We start from the raw sequence: 22,967 nt of genomic DNA, 5'->3' as shown, positions 1-22,967 counted from the left end.
TGGCAGAATCATAGACCTCTCATTAAATGTCTAACATTTTGCATGAACCATGAAAGTGAATGTTGTTAGATTTTTCACTTTCAAATTGGAACCATGGAGTTAAGGATGCTGAGGGAAACAGTGCTAAAGAAATGTGCTGCGTAATCTAAAGTCCATAGTTGTATCAACTCAACAGAGTTAAGACTTTCACTGAAAGTGCTTATACTGGAAGCAGGAGTGCATCCTAGTGCTTACTACTTCAACAAACAAAAACTCTAAGATATTTTTGGTTAAATTACTTTGATTACAAAAACACTTTCCCCTGTTTTGCAATGTTTCTGTTTTTAAAAATGTTCTTACAGAGACAGGGTCAAGCAGTAGGTACATCCTTGATTAATTCCATTTACCCTAGGCCTCATGGATGCAGAATTTCCAAGACTTCTCAAAGCAATTAGTTATGATGTGTCCAGTTTAGCAACATCAGGAAACCACATCATTCTGTATTGTGTTCATTTATCATCACACTAGACAGTAAGCACCTCCTTTATGAGCCAAAGTGCAACAGACTATTAGGACAGCTATGGCATAATTAATATTGGCAAATTTATATATTTTACACATGAGCACAAAACTTATGCAGTTACCGTTTTGGCAAGGCCATTTTCAGAAGCTGTTGCATGAGACACAAGCAAAATTCAAATGTTTTAGAATGTATCAGAAGTAAGGACCTGTCCAGTATATTACATATCTTTTAAACTGTAGTCAACAGAAAAAAGTGTGTGCTAACTATCTTACTGAAAGCTGACTGTAGTAATCAGATATCACCTTTTCCAAATGGAAACCTGATATTAACGACAAAAACTTTTTTCTGGCCCTTAAGTACCGCAGTTTGATCATCAGCTACTAGACTAATCCTTCTTTTTTCTCTAGACTGCCTTCCCACCCCTGGATAGGACTATCTTTATTGGGTGGGAAGAAGAACTGGAATTGTGATGGTGGGAATCAGGTCACCTTGACCCTCCAACATGGTACACGTCCCTGGATGAGGCCAATTTTGTGTAGGAGAAAGGGGAAGTTGATATTTGACTATGGGAAGTGGTAGGGAGTCAGGTTTTTATGTTTATGTTTTTTGCAACATCTCAAACCCTGTTTGTGCTAGTGCTTTTCTACTAAGAACAACCACTTCTGATATATTGGACTGACATCACAGGATTCTGTACAATGGTGCAACAAAGGACCCATGGTGCTGTGCCCATAAGATGCCTGCCCCAACACTCATCTCTACATAGACTGCAAAGACTACACAGCTCTAGTATCATAAGCAGAATTGCCATGACACTGGCACATACCACTAACACACCTTCAAATCCTCCTCTGAGGAGAGAGAGGAGCAGTCCGAGCCTCCTTGTCTTTTCCTCTGTCCAATTATACTTGAATCAACTGGATCATAGTCAGGACTTTATCACTCTCTATGCCAATGTAACTGGTGATTGTAAAGACAGAAAACTTTAGCCCAGAGAGTCTTATTTTTTATTTTATTTATTTTTATTTTATTTTCTTTCAGACCTGAGGGGTAAGGCATATAGAGAAGTAAAAATGTTACAGTGAGTATTTTATTTCTAATACACTTTCATTAGAAGATGGAGTCCTGAGTGTTTTTTCCATACATATCTAATGATTAACTTGTTATGAAACATGCTAGCATGGCAAAAGGTGTACAATGTTCTGTTCTTTGTAGAAAGTTATTTTATGGAATTTGGAAATTATGCCTAATATAGAAAGTCATAAACAAACAGCCAATAGATCTTAGTTAGCAGAATTAATGCTGCGGTGTTCCCTTTTAATTGGTCAGTGTTTTTTCTAAGATTGTTACAAAATGTTACCTTTAATCAGAGAAGGTATATAGCATGTGTGATTCTGCTGTTCGAGGAGACATGACCTTGATATCCTAGTCTCCCACATATGTGCTTTTCTTTGCAATAAAATAAATTGGTATTCTCTGCTGAACTGTGTCATGTGAAAGTTATTTGGTACCTTAACAGTTTGGTACCATATAACTCAGATTTTTGGGCCTTTGCATTGCAAATAACTTGGCTAGATTAAAAAATCACAGCTACAGGCAGCTAATAGAACAGTAAATTCATTACAAAAATGTGCAAATGAAAAATACCATTTCTGGGGTATGTATCCATTTGAACAATTGGAAAAATTATCATATACACAGCCAGAACCATCAGATGATCTGGAGACCCTCCACCTTATGACCTCCTGTGTCATTAGAAGCTGATAGTTCTTCCTCTCTGAGAGGGCAAATGGAAGTGAATGTGGCAGAAACAACTGCCACTTTCTCAAATGCAGTCCAACTTACTTCCTACTCTGCTAATCATTCCTCTGAGTTGGCTTATAGCACCAGATTCTGTCAACAGCAACATTCAGGACCTTCCATAACACCATCTGATTGAGTATTAATGTGAATAGCTAATAAAGGGATACAAATGTATCATAAACTCAAATATAGAACCACTGCTAAGTCTGTGGGGAAACTAAAGAGATTTCCTTTAATAAAAGTTCTCAACCAAAAACTTACACTTTGATAAAGATTAAGCAAATTACTACCCAGTTCCTGATTGTTATGGATGAGGAAGAATATCAACGGATACCACCTGCCAAACAAAATACAGAAGAAGAAACAGATTCTTATTTTTCCATTGATTTTGATATAACTCCTGTAAGGCTGCCAGCCCAGCTATCTAGAATTTTCTAAATAATCATAAGTCATTTGTGAATATTAATATGATCCATAGGCTTGTCTTACAAATGTAAGAAAACTATATGTTATGTGCATATTAAACTACTGGTGCAGGAGTGTGTGTTGAACTGTATGTTATGTACTGAGCTTCAAGAATGTAACCACAATGTACCCTTCTGGAAAAGAACAGAAATATATATAAACTATATTAATAGCAGAAGTTGGAACATACAGAGTTAACTTACAAAACTTCAGGAAAATAAGTTAAAAGTGTTTTACAATGTCCTATAAAAAAATAGTTTCAGTGCAGCAAGCAGACACAGTGTCTAAAGCTAGAGGTTTTCCTATTCTCTGGAAACAGAAATAATTACTAGGTTCCAAATGTAAATGTGTTAATTGTTTTACAACTTCCAGTTCTAGGCAAACTTTTGCGAGATAAGTATTTTTCACAGAGAAATATTAAATTCTGTTTGTTTCTGTTTAGCCTGGGAATTGGAGACAGGTGACAAATAGTGATGTCATCCAGCTGACCCTGCAGTAATGTTTTAATATTAATTTGGGAACTCTCTCTTAGATTTGTGCATTTTGTATTTGTCTTCGGACCTAGAAACATCCATTCATCAGCACTTCTGCCTGTGTGTTGTCGGTAAGTAAGACTTAGGGAAAAGTGATTTCTTACAGATATAGATAGGAATATAGTAAACATTAGTTTAGATGTTTTCTGTATTTATTTGAGACTGTCCTGCAATGTTGTTTTAAAATATTTCCTGTAATTCTGAACTCTGTAGTCACTGCATTGAGTTATTGAGTATTGTCTTGTTCTTTTATTATTTATTATTAAATATATTTAAACCTTTTAATTGTGGCTAGTTTGTTTGGAGATATTTAAGCTCTTAGAGTACTTGCATATGTATTTGGTGACACTGTACAGGCCACTCTTAAATAGCCTTGCAAGTCTTGGTCACACTTACCATTTGGATAATAGTAACATTACACAGTAAGATTGGTCATCCTTTGGGAAGGGCCTTAAAGTAGCTAATAAGGGGCTCCAGTGGCAGTGATAACTACCTTATGGTCTGGGCAGAAGGGGGCATAGCTAGTAAACCTGTGCCAGCCTTTCCCAGGTGTGTGTTTTTGTATGAATCAAATCTCAAAGTGTGTGTGTGTGTGTGTGTGTGTGTGTGTGTGTGTGTGTGTGTGTGTGTGTGTGTGTGTGTGTGTGTGTGTGTGTGTGTGAGTTACTTGGGCAGGGATGCAAAGCACTGTTTGGACAGAGAGAGTGATGGGTGGACTTGGTTTGGAACCCTGGCTAAGGACTCAACTCTATAGCTGTGCCAGTGGGGAATCTTATTGGGGATCTGGAGAAAGAGGGAGAAACCAACTCAAGACTGACTGTGATCTATGTGTGCTCTTAAGGGAAATTGTACTTTACTGTGTCTGTACTTGTCATCCTCCAAATGTGGACGTCCCTCATTGCTGCTAGTGGTGAGGATTGAGGATCCTTAATTACTGGGCCAGTACAGGAGTGTCACATATTAATTGTTTGGCAGTGATAGGATGGCTGCACACATATTAATTGGTTGATAGTGGTGAGTTAGCCATATCACATATTAATTGGCTTATAGTGGTATGGATGTTGAATTCCTGCAGCCTGTGTACAGAGATCACAGAAGGTGTTTGTACTCTCAATCAGCCACGTAGTGAGCATTCAGAGTTCATATCACAATTGTTTTATTTTTTTTTTTGTTAGCTTAGTTTGTCAGGGAGAGTAGGCAAGCATGTCAGCAGAGGAGTATGGCAAGCTGACAAGGAGCCAGTTGGCTGAGATGTGCCAAATTAAAGGACTGGTGCATGCCAACCTGACAAAAGCAGATATGATTGCAGCTTTAGTCACAGCTGCATCAGGGAATAGCAACCAGGAGGAATATCAGACTGTCCAAGGAGATGTACAACTCTCAGAAAATGGACAGCTCAACCTTTCCACAGAGGACTTAAAAATCCATCTGGAGTTAAAGAGACCTGAATTGGAGGCCAAGCCTTTGGAAATAGAAGCAGCAGAGAGATTGAGACACCTGGAAGCTGAGGACAAGGAGAGGCAGAGGCAACATGAAAAGGAGATGCTGACTCTTTTTCCAGAGTCATGGAGGTAATGGGGAAGGGAGTAACCGAAACTCAGAAGCAACAAAGGTCAGTAAATTTCTTCCACATTTTCCAGAGGGGGATACTTTTGATAGCTTCATTCATATGTTTGAGAAGGTATGTAAACAGTATAATGTTAACCAAGGGCTCTAGCTACAGTTCCTAACCCTCTTACCCCATGGTAAAGCTGCAATTGTTCTTCCCAAACTGTCTGATACTGACTGTTTAAATTATAATGTTGTAAAGAACTATTTTCTAGAATTTTTAAGTTAAAGCCTGAAGCTTATAGGAAAAAGTTTCATGAGCATAGACGCAAGGCAGATGAAAGTGTGTGTGAATATGTTGTTGAACTAAGCACTTATTTTCATAGGTGAGTAAGTGGGTGTCAAGTCATCACTTTTGAAGGGCTGGCAGACCTTTTTGTGAGGGAACAAGCCCTTAGCACTTTGCCTGAGGACATTAGAATCCAGATAGCCGATAGACAATGCACTACTGTAGATGATTTGGGGAAGAAGGGAGACCTATACCTAGCAAGAAAGGCATCACTGCACAGGAAAGGGACACCCAGTGCTGCTCATGGGTCTAGGGGAACCCATGGTGGGCAGCCCAGGCTGCCACAACAGAGACTGCCAGTAGCAGGGGAAGCCATTAGTCCGGGTACACATCGAGGACCAAGGGTCAAATGTTTTAAATGCAACCAGTGGGGCCATGTAGCATATAGATGTCCATGGAGGCAAGGTAGGTAACAAAAGGTGGGAGAGCCAGTAAGTGAGAATGACAAAATGTCAACAGTAGGTTGTCTCAAGACAACAAGGGTACCAAACTACCACAAGAGGTTATATCCTATCTTAGTGAATGGGAAATAGGCCATTGCTGAGAGAGACACAGCCTCTGACCTAACCATTGTGAAGCCTGAAATGGTTACAGAGGAGCACTACTTGCTTGGGCAGTCTACTCCAGTCATACCTTTAGGAGGGACCACATTCCAAATAGCTTTGGCTAGCATTCACCTTGACTGGGAGGGTGGAAAAGGAAGCCAGCAAGTAGCTGTGTTTGATGATATACCTGTAGATGTCCTGATATGGAATGATTTTGATAATGCAGCACTGTGTGTGCATGCAATTACATACAGTCAGGCTTGGAGACAGGCATGTGGGTCTGGTAGCCTTGGGGAGACCCAGACAGACCACACACTTGCAGCCAGGACTGGTAAGGTGGTTACTTCAGGGAGGGAGCTACACTGTAGCAATGAGTCTGAAGAGGAGTTACAGCTGCTTGTGGGTACTGAAGTTCCCTTGGACAGAGTGACTGCAAGGGCCGAGGTATGTAGTAGTACCCAGGCTGACAGTGAGACACCGCTATCAGAGGATACCAGACTTCCTGTGGAAGGGGAGCTGGGAAGGGGTACAAAGAGAGAGCTGAGACAGGGTCAACTCTCAGACCCTATATTACAAGGCCTGAGAGAGGTAGCTAGTGATGCACCTCAATCTCAAGGGAAGGGGGAATCTCTATAATGGGACAAAGGGTTACTGTACAGAGAGTGGAACCCTGAGGGAGGGCTAGACTGTGAGAGAATACAGCAGTTGGTAGTGCCAAGAGCCTACCATCTGGCACATCTAGCCATAGCCCATGATATTCCCTTTGCAGGTCATATGGGCATAAAGCGTACAAAGTGACATATTATGCAGAACTTCTATTGGCCTGGGATTTCCAGAGATTTAGCAGGGTATGGCAGGACTTGTGAGCAGTGCCAAAAGGTAGGCAAGGTAGGAGACACAGTGAAAGCTCCTTTGCTGCCTTTGCCTGTGATTGAGGAGCCATTTCAGAGGATAGCTATGGATATTGTGAGGCCTCTGAGTACCCCAAGTTCCACAGGGAAAAAGTATATTCTAGTTGTAGTAGATTATGCTACCAGATACCCTGAGGCAGTGACTCTGTCCTGCATTGAGGCAGAAAAGGTGGCAAATGCTGTATTAGAGATTTACAGCAGGGTAGGTTTCCCAAAAGAAATACTGACTGACGGAGGTTCCAATTTTATGTCAGACCTGCTGGCTTGTCTGTGGAAGTACTGTGGGGTGAAACACCTAAAGACCACCCCTACCATCCTCAGACTAATGGTCTTGTTAAGAGGTTAAACTCTACACTCAATCCATACTATGGGCATTTGCAGACCAGTTTAGGAGGGGCTGGGACAAATATTTGCCCCATCTGTTGTTTGCTTACAGAGATGTGCCCCAGGAATCCACAGGCTTTCACCCTTTGAGTTGTTGTACGGGCATAGGGTGAGGGGATCTCTAGATTTAATTTGAGATGAGTGCGAGCCTGAGGGTAAATCCCACAAGGAGTCTGTTGTGGCATATGTCCTAAATCTCAGTACAAGGCTCAGGGAACTCATGGGCTTGGCCCAGGAGAACCTGAAAGAAGCCAAACAGCAGAAAAAGGTCTGGTATGACAGGAATGCTTGAGCTACAGAGTATGCTGTAGGGCAGCAGGTAATGGTTCTCATTCCTGTCACTCACAACAAGTTGCAGGCAGCTCAGGAGGGACCCTACACAGAGGTAAGGAAGGCCAGTGATGTTAATTACATGGTAGAACTGCTAGGCAGAAGGCAGGGGCACAAATTGTACCATGTTAACATAATGAAACCTTACCATGATAGGGAGGCCCTTGTGCTGAGTATTTGTAGTGGATTGCAGGAGGAGTCTGATGGGGATATGATGACTGATCTCCTCAGTGCAGCTTGAACTGACACCACAGTGAAAGCAGTAGCAATGTCCCAGCAGCTATACCCTACCCAGGTTCAAGAAATCTGAGCAGTGTTACAAGAGTTTGGGGACATGTTCACTGGGAAACCAGGGTGCACCCACCTGGTGCAGTCCCATGTGGGTACAGGACCCCAAAGGCCTATTAAGCAGGCCACTTATAGGGTGCCTGAGAGAGTCAAACAGACTCTGAGGGAGGCGATACAGGAAATGTTGAAACTAGGGGTAATTCAGGAGTCCAGCAGTTCCTGGGCCTCCCCAGTGGTGCTGGTACCAAAGAAGGATGGCAGCACCAGGGTATATGTGGACTACAAGAAATTAAATAGTCACACAGAGTCAGATACTTACCCCATGCTTAGGACAGATAAAGTCCTAGAGCAGTTTGGTGGGGCTAAGTATTTTACCACCACTGATCTTACCAAGGGTTACTGGCAGGTTCCCTTGACTCCCACTGCTAGAGAGAGTTCAGCCTTTGTGATTCATTTTGGCTTGTATGAGTTCACAAAGATGCCTTTGGGATGAAAAATGCCCCCAGTGACTTTCCATAGGCTGGTTGATCATATCATAGCAGGAGAAGGAGATTTTGCCCTTGCTTACCTAGATGATATTGCCATCTACACCCATTTCAGGCAAGAGCAACTTCAGCATGTCAGGGAGGTGCTGGGCAGACTACAGAGGGCAGGGTTGACCATTAGCCCAGCAAATGTCAGGTGGGAATGGCAAAGGTCCCCTACCTGGGACTTAGAGCGGGGAATAGTAAGATCAGGCCAGAACCTTCCAAAGTGGAAGCCATTCAGGCATGGCCTGCCACTGTTATCAAAAAGCAGGTGGGGGCATTTTTAGGGACAGCAGAGTACTACAGAAAGTTCATCCCCAGTTATAGTGCCATAGCTGCTCCCCTCATAGACCTGACAAGGAAAAACAGGCCAGATAAGGTAGTGTGGACCCCAGCATGTGAGCAGGCATTCCAGAAGCTTAAAGGAGTTTTGGGAGGACTCCCTGCGTTAGCCAGTCCAGATTACAGCAAATAATTTGTTGTGCAGGTGGATGCTTCAAACAATGGGGTGAGAGCTGTACTTAGCCAGGTTTTTTCAGAGGGAGAAGAGCACCCAGTGGTTTATCTCAGTCATAGGCTCCAACCCAGAGAGGAATGCTAAAAGGAATGCGTAGCCACAATGTGTGCACTGCAGAAACTTCAGCCTTATCTGTATGAAAGAAAATTCACTGTAGTTACACACCACAATCCCTTAACATGGCTACATCGCTCCAGCCAGCAAAATGCCAAGTTACTAAGGTGGAGCCTAGGGTTGCAAGCATGTGATATGACAGTGCAGCATGACAGTAGGGTTAGCAATGCCAACACAGATGGGCCCACAAGACAAAGAATTGGGTAAGGTATTCCCAGATAGGCTCAACCCTCTCAAGCAACATTTCTCAAGGGTCACTTTAAAAACTAGCTTGAGGTTTTGGGGGGGGGGGGATTGTGAGGCTGCCAGCCCAGCTATCTAGAATTTTGTAAATAAGCATATGTCATTTGTGAATATTAATATGATCCATTGGTTTGTCTTACAAATGTAAGAGAACTATATGTTATCTGTATATTAAACTACGGGTGCAGAAGTGTTTGTTGAACTGTACATCATGTACTGAGGTTCAAAAATGTAACCACAGTGTACCATACTGGAAAGGAACAGAAATGTATATAAACTATATTAATAGCAGAAGGTGGAACATACAGAGTGAACTTGCAAAACTTCAGGAAAATTAGTTAAAAGTGTTTTACAATGTGCTATAAAAATTTTAGTTTCAGTGCAGCAAGCAGACACAGTGTCTAAAGCTAGATGTTTTCTTGTTGTCTGGAAAAAGAAATAATTATTAGGTTCCAAATGTAAAAGTGTTAATTGTTTTACCACTTCTAGCTCTAGGCAAACTTCTGAGAGATAAGTATTTTTCACAGAGAAATGTTAAATTTTGTTGGTATCTGTGTAGCCCCGGAACTGGAAGCAGATGACAAATAGTGATGTCATCCAGTTGACCCAGCAGTAATGCTTTGATATTAATTTGGGAACAATCTCAGAGATTTGTGCATTTTGTATTTGTCTTTGGACCTAGAAACATCCACTCTTCAGCACTTCTGCCTGCGTGTTGTCTGTAAGTAAGACTTAGGGAAAAGTGATTTTTTTCAGATATAGATAGGAATATAGTATATATTAGTTTAGATGTTTTCTGTATTTGAGACTGTCCTGCAATGTTGTTTCAAAATATTTCCTGTGATTCTGAACTCTGTAGTCACTGTATTGAGTTATTGAGTATTGTCTTGTTCTTTTATTATTTATTATTAAATATATTTAAACCTTTTAATTGTGACTGGTTTGTTTGGAGACATTTAAGCTCTTAGCGTACTTGCATATGTATTTGGTGACACTGTACAGGCCACTCTTAAATAGCCTTGCAAGTCTTGGTCACACTTACCATTTGGATAATACTAACATTATACAGTAAGATTGGTCACCCTTTGGAAAGGGCCTTTGAGTAGCTGATAAGGGGTTCTGGTGGCAGTGATAACTACCTTATGTTCTGGGCAGAAGGGGGCATTGCTAGTAAACCAGTGCTAGCCTTTCTCAGATGTGTGTTTGTGTATAAATCAAATCTCAAAGTGTGTGTGTGTGTGTGTGTGTGTGTGTGTGTGTGTGTGTGTGTGTGTGTGTGTGTGTGTGTGTGTGTGTGTGTGTGTGTGTGTCAGCTACTTGAGCAGGGATATGAAGCACTGGTTGGACAGAGAGAGTGCTGGGAGGACTTGGCTTGGAACCCTGATTAAAGATTCAGCCCTATAGCTGTGCCAGTGGGGAATCTTATCGGTGATCTGGAAAAAGAGGGAGAAACCAAACCCAGATTAACTGTGATCTCTGTATGCTCTTAAGGGAATTGTACTTTACTGTGTGTGTACTTGTCATCCTCCCAATGTGGACGTCTCTCACTGGTGCTAGTGGTGAGCATTCAGACTTCTTGATTACTGGGCCCAGAACATACAGACAACAGATTTTTGACTTCTAAGAACAACTTGTTAAAAGCCATTACAATGCCATGCATGCCAACTGAGAAAGAATCAAAGGTTTTGTGTAAAAGGAAAATAAATATATAGATATGTATTTGTAATGAATTATCAATGTATTTGAAGCCTTCTCTGGCCATCTAGCACCTAAGGAAGGTGTGGCAGCCAGCAAGTTGTCAACAGCTTTTGTAGAAGGGTTGCTATCTCTCAGACAAGAGCAAATTAAAAAAGTTTTTTTTTAACTGGCCAAGTTTGGATAGTCATGAAATTGTGAATCAAGCACAAAATGCAGCAGACAATATACTTTGGGAAGAAGAAGAACAAAAGAAAAAGTTAGTTGATATTCAGCTCTATGTTTTGATACCAACTCACAGGGATGAGGAAGAGGAAGAAGAAATCATGGGGGAAGAGGAAGATTCCAGTTTTTCCAAACACAACCTCTTGGACAGTATCAGCAAAATTAATATCTCCCTGTGGCACCACTGACACCACCAAGTGTACCACATTTAAATACTTAATTTAATTGTGGTCAGTTGGGGTATTGGTGAAATAAATGTCAAACATCTGTACAGCAACCAAATTTGTCAAATGTTCAGGCACCACATCAAGCTGAGAGAAGTTATCCTCTATGGAATACTGCTTGGCAGCCAGCAGCCTGGTACCAAGACCATTAGGACAGCCATGAGCAGTTATTGCCCCTTGGTACTGATTGGCCAAGATGGCTCTTTTGTCAATATTACAATGCAAAATTCATCTATCCAATTTCCCATCTCTACAGGAGCTACCAGTTCTGTCATTACTTCAGCAAATGCTGAATACCTTCCACTTTCTAGATGCACACTATAAAGTCTGGGAATGTCCTGACTCCATTTAGACTATACAGAAAAAAATGTTTCTGTTCAAATTGGTCTACAAAAAACAGCATGCTTTTATTGCAGGAAATTCTGCCCCTCTCAATCTGTTAGGTAGATATTGTTATGTAAATTATGATGCACCATTTATTGCACACCAGACGCAGTATTTTTAGATATTCTTAATGAACCTCTAGGCTTATATTCAAATACTGCAAAAACACTCTCCTTCCTCCTCTAAATTATGAAACAACCCTGACCCAAAAAAAACACCAACTGTGGCACACAAAAGGCAAACAGCAAAGCAAGTTTTAGTCTTTATTCTAACGCTTCGGTGTCTCCACCTTCAAGGAATATCAAACAGTAAAAAATACACACATTTTTATACCACACACAATTAATTACAATCACTCACTAATTAAACAATAAGCCATCCCTTAAAGTAAACACTTCCAATTTAGTTCATTATTTAAACCATTAGGCACTAACATTCTATATTTTAGAATATAAATACTTTCTTTATATAATAACTTATGTTTCAATATATTTTCATCATTATATAAACATTCCGCAGTTTCTAAAATTGTGCCTTGTAATAAAGTAGTGTCACTATTATGTAACATTTTAAAATGTAAGGCAATTACTTTATCTTCCCTCATATTTCTGCTATCTCTCATATGTTCCATAAATCTGGTACGAAATTCACGTTTAGTCTCCCCTATATAGTATAATAGACATGGGCACCTTAATGCATATACCACCCCTTTACTTCTACATGAATAGGTGCATCTACATGAATAGGTGCATCTGGGTTCAAATTTTACCCCATTCATACTACCAAACATAGTCAAAATATTTGCACACACACTGCACCTGTTACACCATAGTGTTCCTCTAACTAAAGGTGTATTTGGTATGCTCATAACCGGCATACAAAATCTGCCTTGTACTACCATGTCTTTCAAATTTCTTCCCCTTTTGTAGGAAAAAAAGGTTTTCTAGGTAAAATATTTGCCAAAAACCTATCTTCCAACAAATACTTCCAATAATATTCTATTGATGCTTTTACCTTCTCAATTTTAATATTGTATACAGATACATAGTAGATTGAATCTACTTCATTTTTATCTGTTGTTCTGTATCCATACACCTGATACATACCTCTTTCCTTGCATCTATTATTACTAGTTCTCACATTTCTATCCATATTTGTCTCTTCCCATATTCTGGCTTGCGCTTCATGCAAAATAACTGGGTCATAACTCCTTCTTGGAAACATATGATTGGTCTGTTCCATCTCTTTCATCAATAGACTCTTATCACTACACAATCTTGAAATACGTACCAACTCCCCATAGGGTAAAGCTTTCAAGACATAGGGTGGATGACAACTTGTGGCATGCAAAAATTGGCTACCATCAACAAACTTCCTATGAATATTTGATGAAATAATTCCATTTTCCTTCCCTTCCAAAATAAGGTCTAAATATACCACTTTATCCCTCTTCTGAAGTCCGTCAAACGACAGACCAAAAGGATTTCTGTGCATATCCAATATAAACTCATCTACTTCATCTCTACCCCCTTCACACACAAATATTAAATCATCAATAAAACAGAAATAAAAATCAACATATTTCTTCATAAAATTCAAATTAAATAAAAACTTAATCTCAAAAAAAGACATGAAAAGGTTAGCATACATATATTCAAATACCACTTGTACAGATGAAGATGCCTTTTTTGCTATTCTAACATCAGAACAAAATTTAGAAAATGCTTGCTTGGAGGAATTAAAAGTAATTCCTCCACAGCTCTGGACTACCCATCAGAATGAGGTAGGACTCAAAAGATGCAGAGTTTGTGTGCATAATGATGAAACCCTGCTAGCACCTACCTATGGTAGTTCAGGTTCCTTTGTCATCAAACCTGTTATTTCTGGCATGTTAATGCATACAATGAAACAGCTGTACCCACCAGGAAAAAGTACAGAACTAACTCAAAAAACAAACCACCCTGGTGAAATCACAACATCAATAGGCTGTATAACTGAAGAAAATCATGACAAAAATTAGGAGGTGTAGCACCCAGCAGGATAAAAGTGCTCTCATCAAATGAAACACAACAATTCAGAGGACAAATAAACCCCAGGATTCACTAACCTTTCATGTAAGACTAAGTTAGTCTTACACAGAAACTGCAGTCTAAGAGTAAGACGGCAGCGCGCCATGCAAATTCATGAGGGCACGCTGCCTCAACTCTAAGGCTAACATGGAGCATGCACGAGTGCAGGGGGTGTGTCAGACTGCCGAGCAGTCCAAAAATCCATGCCCCTACAAGTTTCTCAATCGAGAAATGTCAACTTACATGAGCGAGTCCGCTCAAATGTGTACATACCCAACACTACACTCTCCACATTCTAAACTCCTGTACAATTATAAAATGTAAAAATTTTATTTTTTTTAATATTCCCGATATAGCTGCCCGTATTTGCGCGGGTTTGCCCGTTGCTTAGCTACAGTTAGCAGCATAGACACAGAAGAGGATAACAAGAAAAAATATGCAAATTAAGGAAAATAACGATAGCGCAGTGGTAGAGCCTTTGCACAAAGAGGAGGCATTCCATGTTCGAGTCTCACCACTCCCCCTTCTATTTTCAGTAGGAAATCTGTATATAAAAATAATTCCTGACATTTATCATTGAAATATTTGTAAAAAGCATTGACATGGCTTATGTAGTAGTGAATGAATTTTATATATATATCTAAGAATGTGAAATGGTTATGCATATTAATGGATGTATAAGTAACGTATCTTAAGCAATGTGAAACACTGCTAAGCAAAGTTAACCAGTATTAAGCATATTTAAATGTAATTGCTAGTAGTTGAGCACTTCGATAACTAGCACAAACGCTTTGCGTGTAGGTGCGCATCATGCTAACCAGCGCAAACAGAGCATGGTTTGCGTGATGTTGCGCATAGTGCCAACTTGCAAAATGAGATTGCACGTAGCTGTGCACCAAACAAACCAGCGCAGCATTGAGCAACATCGAGCAATGTCGGGCAAAGCTGAGCAAAGTCAGCTAAACACAGCCACACCTCCTAGCCAGTCTGGCCAGTAGTAAAATAAAAAGCAATGGCAGGGCTCGAACCCAGAATACTGTGCACCATAATCACAGTACTGAACCACTAAGCCATGACAGCATTTCATGACTATGCACTTTCCACACACATATACATATCAATGGAAGTTTACCCATTGCTAAGCAGGTGTGCTTTCAGCTGAGTTTTTTCAAAACCAGCCAATCACAGATAAGTGCGGGAAATGAGACATATTTAAGCTCCATAGGTGGGAATACTTGCCATAACTGCTTGTAGCTCTCATCTGCAGTCAGCATGGCTGGTGTTGGAGAGGGCTCTCGATTTTGAGTGCAACATTGGGGCATTGAGGAGTCAAAAGTAATGGTTTGGCTCCTCGTCCATAATCATGAGGAGAGACTCCTGCAGGGCCAGTTCCAGGGCACCCAGTACAAAGCGGAAGCCTGGAACCATCTAGCTCATGATCTCACCAGTGTCACAGGCGTCCCACAGACTGGTGAGCAGGTCAGACACCACTACTTAGACCTGAAAAGACACAAGGAGGACCGACTGTACCAGTGGATACAGGAGGCCTGTGGGATGGAAAATGCCCCACTATTGAGTAGGTAGCCATGGAATGAAGTATGTAAGAATTGCTACTGTAGTCTATATTATGGATAGGTATGTCTCAATATCACTTCATTTACTTCACAGCTGCAGGTGTCCGTGCTGCTAATCAGCAAGTCTATGCAGATAGGCTGCTAAGGCTGTGCCACCAGGCAGGTTAGTAATTATTCTGCATGTATTGTTATATAAAATAAGAGAGATACCCTGAAAAAAGTGTTGTAGCCCAATAATAAAGGTATAATACGTCTTGAATAACTTCTCTGCATGTACTGTTATATAAAATAAGTGAGAGAGCCTAAAAAAGAGTGTTGTAACCCATTAATAAAGGTATAATAAGTCTTGAATAAGTCTTCTGCGTGCACTGTTATATCAAATAAATGAGACAGCCTCTAGAAAAGTGTGTTATGTAATTAATAAAGGTATAATTCCTGGAGTGTGTCCATGTCACTTTCTTTGATATGTTGTTGTACTCTTGCATTATAGAAATAGTACTGTTGTATTAAGCGCTGTCAACCCACACTTGGGTAGGCCCATATAAAGTGGATGAAGGGAGTGCCAGTAGCTGTTAAGCATATATACAGTCCTGAACTGTTTGTTCATGGCCGGCATGTGCAGGTTAATCTGGCACATGAGTAGCTTGTTATTTTGTTCCCCATAAATGTCAGTGTGCTGCTAGAAATGTAGGGGGCTGTTAAAATATAACTGATAATGTCACCTGAACACATCTAGATATGTAGATATATAAATATAAATATAATATATAAATACGTAGCAGTAACATCTGCATCCTGGACCGTTTGTATGTCAGATACAGGTCAGGTATATAAAGAACTAGCAAAACCCATTTCACAATTTAACAGACATTGCCTAGTATAATAATACATGTAGGGGATATATACCTGCAGTCAATAGGAATGTAGTGTAAACTATAAGTATATATAAGTTGTTAATGGAGGTATATTTTACACCCTACTGTATGTGCATAAACAATGTAAGTCCACACCTCAATGGGTATGTCTAATCTCAAAACATTTGTTGACACATATGTCCTATTGGTTTATAAATATCTGCATTTACTTTGATGCATGTGCCCTGTTCAAATACCACAATCTTGGTGGCCTGTTGCCACTAATTAATCCTGCATGCTGTTGGAATGTCCACTGTTGTTCTATATATATGCATGTGTTATGCTTGCTGTTCAACTGTTGGAACTCTGGTGTGTTGGGTTAATGGGAATACTACTGCATGCTGTTACAACCAATATGGAATGCTGTTGGCTGTTACCAACCCATATTGTCATGAAATCCTCCTAAACATAGAACATACGGGAAGGCCGGTCCCAGCGGACCCACCTGTCCCACCTCAGCTGGCATTGGCACCTGTTGCCCAGCCCGGGACCTCCTCCTCCATTGGGCCTGTGCCACCTTTGGGTTGAAGCACTGCAGGGGATGGGGCTCATCCCCCCATGCAAGTGTGGGCAGAGGAGGGCCACCTCTCACCCTCCGAACGGTCCGGGCTGTGGTGCGTAGGGATATCCAGTGTTCTGTCACTGATCCTCTATGCCAGCTTGAAGCACGAGTGGCACAACTCACGGGTGAGCCTGCCCCTCCTACGCAGCCCCTAGCACAGCCTCCCTCTGGGCTGTGAAGGTGCAGTGGTGACTGCCCATGGGTGGGGATCTCAGTTCCACTGTTGCCATCTGTGGGCTCATGGACTTGCGGTTTCCAAACATCCTTCCATGTCAATGTTGTTCACCCCCCACATGTGTCATATTCCGCCCCTGTATGAGTCTTGTTTGTCCTGTCTGTTTACCTTCCCAACCTTCCTCCCCAAATATACCTACACCCCCTACCCCACATTCCACTCTCACCTGGAAAAAAAAGGGCAATCTGCTCCAAAAAAAAAATTACGCCCCATACATAGCTGCCCATTTTGCACACATGTCTGCTGGACATATAAAATGTAATTTAATTGGCAGTACAACATACTTTGTTGTCCTCACCCCTCTCTCAGGGGTCGAAGGTTTCATATATCCCTCCAAAATTATTGCATATGCACAGCTGTTGCTGTAAAAAAATGGGCAGCTATGGTCCTTCTCTACACCCGTCCTGCACATCCCAAAGTGTTTTCCCTACTGTCTTTCCCTCTTTGTGCCCTTTTTTCACCACTTTCCTATCTCCCCATTTTCTTTTCTTTCAAAGAAATGAGCGCGAGGGTTAGCGGGAGTAAGCACTTTTAAGCAATAGTTAGTGGGTTTGTGCAAGTGTGCGCTTGTGTGCGCTTAGCTAAGTATTGCTAAGCTTCACGCAAACCTGTGCAATCCTGCTTACAACTGCTTAAAAATGCCTTAGTCTCCCTGCATGTGAGGGCCCTTGTTCTGCTCAGCAGCAAAATAAAACATGTCTGTCAGTCTTGAACCCCGGAACTTAAACACACTAGACTGCATGAAGTGCCACTAAGCCACAGTAGATATACAGCAGGTTGTTGCTGAAATAGATATATCATGCATCAGAATGAGTGAATGTAAAGGAAAAATAGGAATGTCATAACACAAAACCTTTTCTGTGGAACTTTACCAGCAGTTGTTGTGGAATTGCATTACATGACTGTGATAAGAGAACTAGCAGGAAATAATGTTACAGCAGCACTTTACAACCCCCACACAGTATCATAGCAGGACAAACAGTGGCATATCTGATTAGGGCAGAGGACATACAGCCCAACTGTGACTACATTTCAGGGATGTCCCTGATTTTGAAACATATGTTAGCTGTGTCCCTCTGAATCCCCTGAAAAGTACTGACGTTAGGCAGAAAGGTGGGGTATTACACCTAATGAATAATGATAATATGTAGGAGTTAGACACTGCTTGTACTTCAGAAAAGGTGTAGTAATCCATATGCACTGGTTCTCTTGAAGTCTCCACTTACTGTCTCTAATATTTTGAAGGTGTACCTCACTTTTACCTACCTTTACCTCACTCTGTTCAAATATGTACCTGAGTGTTTCAGAGGCCTGGCTGAGGCAGAAACATGCAGGCATATCAGCTTTTCTGCTGTTACACACTGTGCAAATAGCTTTGGAAGGAGTTCCACAAGCATACCCTTATGTAGGAGTACAACACTGAAATACCAAAGGATGTAGCCATGTACTGGTAGCAAACGACTGTAACAATGCCACTGTACTAGTGCTGAAAAGACCTGTGCGTTGCACAGACAGAGAATAACAGCCTAACATCTGGCTACCATCTGGATAGGTCCACAGTTGGGAGCTATGCAGACAGACTACTTGCCTTGCTAAACTAACAGGTGCACAGCAACCCTTTAGGTCCAGCAAGATAACATTCACACAATAATACATAATGTTCTCTGTATGTCTGCATCCCCACCCAAATGTACAATATACCTGTGTGTTCAGGGTCTACCAAGGATGTAGGTAGGCATACTCAGTACTGGAATTGTCCAGTTTTCTTGAGCATCCTGTGCTAATGTCAACAATAATAAATAACATATAGCCAAACTGGAGGCTAAGCTCTCTCAACTCAGTACTGGCATAACCAGTCAGGAGGAGAAGGAAACCACACTCACTACAATTCCAGTCTCACATAGACCTACCACAACAGCAAACCAAACACATAATCACACAAAAACATACTCGGAGGCTCTAAATAAAGATATGTCTAAGCAGCAGAGACCTCCAAAGAAGACACCCAAGCAACCACTACCCCAAAACAAAACACGTGAAACACATATCTCACAAAGCCAGTGTGCCGAACAGTCACAGCCCTTAAGACTAAACAACACACCTGATACACTTGTAATAAGTGACTCTAACATCAGGCACACTGACGTCCCGCTCACCAGGCTGAACAAGGAGTGGGTCACTGTGAGCAGCCTGTCGGGTGCTAGGATCCGCCACATAACACAAGCACTCAGGTCACTCCAAGGCAAGTACAAATATGACTCAGTCATTGTCCATGCTGGTGTGAATGACTTGAGACGTACCTCCCTGGACTACATGAAAGAGACATAGAGGAGCTCTCTGAGCATGTAGCCCAGGCTGGTATGACCCTGACCTTGAGTAGCATCTTACCCTCACCAAGAATGATGCCACAATATGAAGACAAGATGATCAATTTCAACAATTGGCTTAAGTACTGGTGTCATTCAAAGGGGATCCAATGCCTGTCAGCTTGGGATGATATGCTCGACAAGCCACGATGCTTCGCTAGGGACGGCTTGCACCTGTCACCCCTGGGCTTTCGGATATTGGCAAAGGCTCTTGCTACCCCCATAGTGCCTTTTTCAGGCAAGGCTCAAAAGACAAACCCACCTCCATAGGTATCACAAGGGATAAGAAACTAAGAGTAATGCTACTCAACACCAGAAATCTAAACCTCAAGATGCACACACTCAAAACTCTCCTTAGCATGGAGAACATTGATATCTGCGCAGTAACAGAAACCTGGTTCAGGTCTCCCGAGAGCACCCCAGCACTACCAGGTTATATCTCATACCATGCTTTTCGACCCTAAAACTTGGACCAAACCACAAAAGGAGGGGGAGTATCGATATTCATCAAAGATACCTGCACCTCCAGGTCGGTGGCAAAGCACAAAGCATCAGAGACTATCCATGTGCAACTAACAGTGGGTAAAACTGCCTTCCAGTTTATAGCCTGCTACAGACCACCCTCCCAAACCCAGGAACCCCACTCGGCTTCCTGAAAACACTGGAAAATATGAAGGTCTCTCCAAACATCATTATATTGGGCAACTTCAACTACCCAAACATAGACTGGGAGCATTACTCTAGCTCCAACACCCTAGCCCAAAGGTTCCTAGAATTTATAAACTCAAATGCTATAGAACAACTTGTTACCACTTCCACAAGAGGGGAAAACATACTGGACCTGATCATCACCAACATGGGTACTCTATGCTCCAGACCAGAAGTGTATCCCTTACTGGTAAGATCAGACCATAAACTAATCTCACTGGATATTCACATCCCGACCCCACCCCCTGCCCAGAAAACCACAGTGAAAAACTTCTCTAAAGCAAATTTCACACTCCTCAAAACCAAGGTGGAATCCTTCAAAGCCCCAGGGCCTGTGGAAAATACGGCCCAGACAGCAGAATCCTTTATAAATGCATTCTATGAACACCTTCAGGAATGCATGGATCATGCAATCCCAAATAAAACCAAGACCCAATCCTCCAAAGGCAGACGTTCTGTCTGGTGGACCCCAGCCATAAACAAACTATACAATAGAAGGAGGAAGCTACTAAATGATAGAGCAAAATCCCAAAAAGGGAAGGCATCACTGATCAGTATTAGCAAAAAACTATGGGCACTCATAAAATTGTCTAAGGCCAGCTTCGAGAGAAAAATTGCACAGGACACTAAGGATAATCACAAGGCTTTCTTTAGTAATGTTAGGAACCTGGGTGGTAATTCCCAGATATGCTCAGAATTAGTCCAAAATGACAAAAAATACACCAAACCCACAGACATTGCCAACATCCTAGCTGACAGGTTCAGTGCAAACCCCCTCTCCCCACCAAAAGGGCAAATATCTATCCCAGCAGAGTGCTGCCCCCCTGACATCTCAGATGCTCAGGTAAGAGCCGCCCTCTCCAAAGCTAAAAACACAGCATCAATGGGACCAGACGGTGTCCCGGGCTGCATCCTACATGAACTCCAAGAAGAGCTAAACCCAAACATAAAACTACTGTTCAATCTCAGCCTTACTACAGGATATGTGCCTAAAGATTGGCGTACAGCAACAGTGGTCCCTCTCCATAAAGGTGGTGCCTCAATGGATCCTGGAAACTATCGCCCCATAAGCCTGACTAGCTTGGTCTGCAAAGCTATGGAAAGGATCATCATGGACCTCATAAATAAAGATACTGGGGACCTACAGACACTAGATCCTACCCAGTTCGGCTTTGTTAAGGGCAGATTCTGCCTCTTAAACCTGGTTGATTTCTTTGAAACAGTCACCAAGGCCATTGACGAGGGGAAGGTGGTCCACACAGCCTACCTGGACCTCGCAAAAGCCTTCGATACAATACCCATGGCATTATAGATAAGCTCACCAGCTTAAATATAAACCCCTATGTCACTAGATGGATTGCAAACTGGCTCAAGGACAGAACCCACATGGTTAGAATTGCTGGAGCCATGTCAGACTCCAAACCAGTTACAAGTGGTGTCCCACAAGGCTCAGTCCTGGGACCTCTCTTGTTCGGTATATATTTCTCGGAGGTACAGGCCAACACAGAAGGACTGTGGCTGACCAAGTTCGCAGATGACTGCAAACTGGGCGCCATAATCGACTCTCCAGCCGACACAAGCATCCTCCAAAAGGGCCTCATAGAAACAGACAACTGGTGCCAGAGCCATGGCCTCAAGCTAAATGCCAAAAAGTATATAGTCATCCCCTTTGGCAAAAACAAAGTGCCCACAAATTACCACATAGGTGATAATCCATTAAGTACAGAAGAAGTAATTAGGGACATGGGGACCCAAGTTGATAGCAATCTCTCATTTGACAACCGCGTGGCCAAAGTGGTTAGAAAAACATTTTATATAGCCCACCTAATCAAGAAGGGATTTACATCTAGATCAGGGGAGGTCATTGTGCCTCTTTACTCATCCCTCATCAGGCCCATAAATGAGTACAATGCCCCTTTTGGGATGTACCTTACCAGACACCTGCAGCAACTGGAAAGACCCAAAAGTACCTCACCAAGAGGATCAAAGGGCTCAAACAGATGCCATATGCTGCCCGGTTAAAGAAACTCCAGCTCTACTCAGTGGCATACCGCCTGTTCAGAGGCGATCTGTGCCTGACGTATAAAGCCATGTCCAACCCGGAATTAATGGACATGCTGCACCTCAGAAAATCCAAATCCCATCGAGCTATGCACTCGAGAGACTTGAACCTCAGCACTGAAATAAATAGGACATGCTGGAGGGACAGATTCATAACCCAGAGGCTCCCTTCACTCTGGAATAAAATCCCAGTCCAGGTTAGGCAGAGTCCCTCATTGACTCTCTTCAAGAGGAATCTTGATGAGTGGATGGGAGATCATAGGTTTACCCCGAGTATCACTTCTGTGTCACTGTTAGACAGAGGCACAGTATACTAACCTCGAAAAAGGGCATAGCAAAATAAATTTAAAATGGGTGGCGAAAGCCAAACACATTCTGGCTAGGTTTATAAATGCCCTAGGGAAGATAGCCTAGTATGAACCTATGAACCTATAATAAAAAAGCACAAACTGTGCAGAAATTAGTACATTAATATTCACAGTATAGTAGTTCACAAACAGTTCATGTGCCAAATGAATGCATCTCAATAACTACTTTTGTATGGCAGTTAATTGTATAAGTAGAAAATAAACTACATACTCCCATGTATCTTGTGTTAGCATTTGTAGGGGTGAGCACAATTCTACACTGACAACTGTGTACTGGAAGTGGCAACATTCATGTCTGAGTACAACATTTAAATCACTGGCTACACCCCTAGCTTCAAATATAAGAACTATACCAACCTTCTGACTTAAACAACGGTGTTCACAGCAAACAAGCATGGGCCCCACTTTGGAAAGCTGAAAGGGCTATGCCGACCTGACTTAGCAATTTATAGCATTGGGTTGCTATGACAGTGAGTACTGCGATTACCACACAGCAGGCTGCATGCAATTACCAAATGGTGGC

This window comes from Protopterus annectens, chromosome 4.part0 (assembly GCF_019279795.1).
Source record: "Protopterus annectens isolate FY-2018-M chromosome 4.part0, PAN1.0, whole genome shotgun sequence".
NCBI lineage: Eukaryota > Metazoa > Chordata > Ceratodontiformes > Protopteridae > Protopterus > Protopterus annectens.
Note: the sequence above shows the minus strand (reverse complement) of the source record.